This window comes from Dreissena polymorpha, chromosome 11 (genome assembly GCF_020536995.1).
Source record: "Dreissena polymorpha isolate Duluth1 chromosome 11, UMN_Dpol_1.0, whole genome shotgun sequence".
Lineage (NCBI taxonomy): Eukaryota > Metazoa > Mollusca > Bivalvia > Myida > Dreissenidae > Dreissena > Dreissena polymorpha.
The window spans coordinates 16,128,395-16,132,392 of NC_068365.1; the positions used below are offsets into that span (position 1 = coordinate 16,128,395).

The following is a 3,998-nucleotide window of genomic DNA, read 5'->3' on the forward strand; positions in this document are numbered from 1 at the left end:
AGCATCAAATTATGGTAACGTAAAAATGATCAGCAAAGCTGGACTTATATATTAAATAGTAATTATTATCAGCACAACTATTTTTATTGATTTATACTGTATTGTTATTGTTCTCTGAACACGTTTGAATATTTATTGAAACAATATAAAGGAACCCCGTGCGATCACAAATTCTATCTCAGAAAACTATTAACACAAATAGGTATCAAAGAATATGCCATAATAAAGCTAGAAATACGATTGAACAACCTCTTGATAATTTAATTGATAATAAATTCTACGTTACTATTTTTCGAAAGCTTGAACGCAACGTTTTTCGATTATATGTGTGGTATTTCCGCGCTAAATAATACAGACTATAAACAATACTTATGATATTTTATAAAGTATTCATTTAATGTTCAGGAATAAGGCGATGTCGTTTTAAATTGTTTTTACGTTAATTTAACTTACGTGTATATGTTTTGTATAGATTTATTTTTACCTTGCAGTCACGGATAACCCATGAAAGTGCAAGCACTTATTTCCTATGGGGTTCTTTGGTTTTGCAGAAGAGTCAGTATTGGGCTCAAAGGAATCCGAGTGCGAGACCCTAGCTCTTTGCGAATAGATCCCTTGGTTCTTTTACGTGCTCAGTGTATAGCACCGTTACACGCGAGAATTACCTGGGTTTTCATAATAGTACATCTCTAGTTGGGTGGGAAACACTTGAAGCATTTCTGAAATGTCCAGTGCCCCGGTCGGGAATTGAACCGGGGACATCTGGAATGGTAGACCAGAGTGTTACCACTCGACCACCGCACCACCCGATATGTTGTGCGCAGATTAAAATGACATAGTAAATATTAGAAAAGATATACATCACTACATATGAATTATTCATTAATTGGTATAAACTTACAAACAATTAACAGCTAATAGTTTGTATTGCGTCAATGACCAACAGTTTGTGGCGCAGATGATTCTTATCAAACCTAAAATGAGATCATAAAGCAAGCGCTTCTCGTGATCATCTTCGATCCTTATTCATATTATTTGAATATAGCGACTACATATTGTGTTTTTATGACAACGGAAATATATACGCTTCGGATAAAACAGTCAGATTATCTAACAATATTTATCTATTCGGGAAAGTATTATCCGAATTTCAGTTCATTGCCCTCGGATACAAATTCAATATGCTCAACTTACTTTTTTGCTTTGCTTTAAAAAAATAACAAAGTTAAAAATTCTTTAGATAGAGAACTGTGTAATAATTCATTAGTAACCTTTGACTGCGTATGTAAAAAGGGGGTGACTAAAAAAAAAGTTGTGAAGTTTTTTTATTCCATGTATTGATTCGTCAAACTGCGATTTGCAAAAGACTGTCGTTTTAAACGTTTTAGTAACTGAAGTGTCCATTATGATTTCTACCTTGCTCTTTTTGTTTATGTAAGTTCGTCCCTAAAGAAACTGTTATGTTATTGATCGTGTTCGCCGGCGTTGTGCCTTATTGCTAAAAGAGCCTTATAACTATCAGAGCAGTTTGATTGGGTTCAACATCCAATTTTATAAGAGGATATCAAGTGCATAATATTAAGTAAAAGAATTAAAAAAATACTCATCAGACCACCCTTAGGATAAGTACACAGATCATTTTGTACCAGTGAATAGCTCGCTCGTTAGCAGTTGAATGTCAACAGTAATAGCATACACATAATAAAGGAATACTTTCCATAACACTTACCTGTCAAACTCTTCTTTTGAAAAATGTGTTAACTATTCTGTAAATGAAACATATTATACGTTTAAATTGGTTAACATATTGTTACATGATTTAGTGCTTAATTTTGTGACCCGGATTACAATCATCGTGTTTTGATGTGAAGCTGACTGATTACAAGTTTGTTTATTGTAAATCATCATAACCATTGCAAAGTGTGCAGTTCTCGAGCATTATTCAAATGATTTTCAATCAATCTTTTAACAAAAATGTCCTGTTCAATACTTTATCAAGATCAATCATGCACATTATCAGTTTAATCAAACTGCATCGTGCCTCTTCCACACAGCAAAATATTGACTGAAAAAGTTCAATTTTGTAATTTATTGATTTAATTTTCATTATCAGAAAAAAACTGCTTTTGACAAAATAAAATAACATTGCTAATAAATATACGCAGAGAGATAAAAATAATGATATACACGAATTATTTTATGCAATTCTGATTGTTATACAACAAGTGTGTGCTGTCTTAAATCACTCTCAGTATCAGCGTGAACACCACATACAAAATGCGTCGTCTGAGATGTTGCTGTTATGCCAATTAATTATTGAAGCGTTTGGGAAGTTTGTTCAAAGAGATCAGTGTTTTAATTACATATTTAAATGCAGAGAACATTAAATTGTTAATTGTATTATGATATATATGCATCACGAATTACGATCTACACAGTTATGAATGCCATCAAATAATCTCACTATGTGCGTTCACACGTTTACTTAAAGGAACACAATACAATCACAAATCTTTAACCAGCAACGGTATGTTTAACTCAGTAATGAAATAAAGGTTTACGACGTAATTTAAATATTAAATGGTTTGTCAGTGGAGTATTAAAGAAAACATGCGCTGTATATGATCAATTCAATTGTCTCTTACCAGCTGTGTCCCTTTGATATCAGACATTTTCATCAGCAATTTGAAATCTGCAAGACAGAAGTAGAAGAAAACATACAGCAGTTTACAACATGTTTTTATTCTTGTTTTCTACAATCGTTGTATGTAAATTCTTAGAATACATTAGAGGAAATAGTTGGTGTTACTTCCAAATAAATTCCATACATGTTTTAATAAAATTGCTTCATAACTAAATGTATGATGAATGTAACGACAAAATTCGATTATAAAAAGCAACAATAAACACGACATAAAAGGTTTACGGTTAACACACCTGCAGAATGTACAGGGCGTACTTCAACCCAGCTATCGCGTTCGTCCCGTAAAGCATTCAAGATCTGCAAGAATAATGTTAATGTAACAACAAATTCTTTTTTATAGTTTGTCGTCGAATAACACGCGGTCAGGAGTATTGATGAGTGGGAATGAGAGAAAGTGATTTGATAACAATCATCTGATGTCCTAAGCGTGAGCTTATTTTTCTTATCCTGTATTTTAAATAAGAATCTAATGATTCTTTCCGAACAGTTGCCGTATCTTTTCTCTTCGATAACCTGGGTTGTAATACACGAAAATATTTATGAACAAATGTGTAATGTTTGTAATGTGTTGGTGTTTTTTTCGATTCTTATTTAGCTTCTCTGTGTTGCTACAGGTAATACACGAACATTAAACTTATCTATTATTCGCCCAACTATTGCTTGTCCTTTGCAATCGTGGTATCTAATCATAACAAAAAAATATTTATTTCTTTGGTTGCTATGCCCCGAATGAGGGCATATAGTGATCGGACTGTCCGTCCGTCTGTCCGTCCGTCCGTCTGTCCGTCTGTCCGTCACTCTTTGCGTTTAGGTTTCGAAAAATGCTCATAACTTCTATCAAAGCGTTTATAGGGGGCATATGTCATCCTGTGGTGACAGCTCTTGGGGTTTTTTTTGCTTTTGTATAGCTTTCAGGAACCGTACTCAGGGTGAAGGATTAACGGGGTTCACAGGGGTTTACACACGGGATGGACAGAATATAAGCACACCGTTAAGAAGATTATGTTTGCAAACATCTCAAGTTATTGAACAGCATAAGCAAAATTATTTATAAAAGGCAGTTTTTCTTGCAGTTTGTGTCGATATCTTAAGATTGAATATTAAATCATTGAAAACGTCTAAAAACGGTGCCGAAATCTTACGTTGTGTGCAGCATATATGCTTGCGTTATACATAGAATTTTTTGCCAAGAACACAGGCTTATTAAATCAAGTAATTCTGGTGTATTTCACTGTTCCATAAGCAGCATAAAAACTGTTTTTTATGCACTAGTTGAAATTAACAATAATTTGAA

At 33.4% G+C, this 3,998-nt stretch overlaps 1 long non-coding RNA gene across 1 annotated transcript; it reads right to left on the bottom strand.

The window, feature by feature from the left end:
* Nucleotides 1-1,709: 1,709 nt before the first annotated feature.
* Nucleotides 1,710-3,003, bottom strand: LOC127850270 (uncharacterized). The gene is made up of 3 exons (XR_008035188.1): nucleotides 2,938-3,003; nucleotides 2,646-2,692; nucleotides 1,710-1,766 (listed from the first exon to the last, which is right to left on the bottom strand). It is a non-coding gene; the product is annotated as an uncharacterized LOC127850270 (long non-coding RNA).
* Nucleotides 3,004-3,998: the final 995 nt, after the last annotated feature.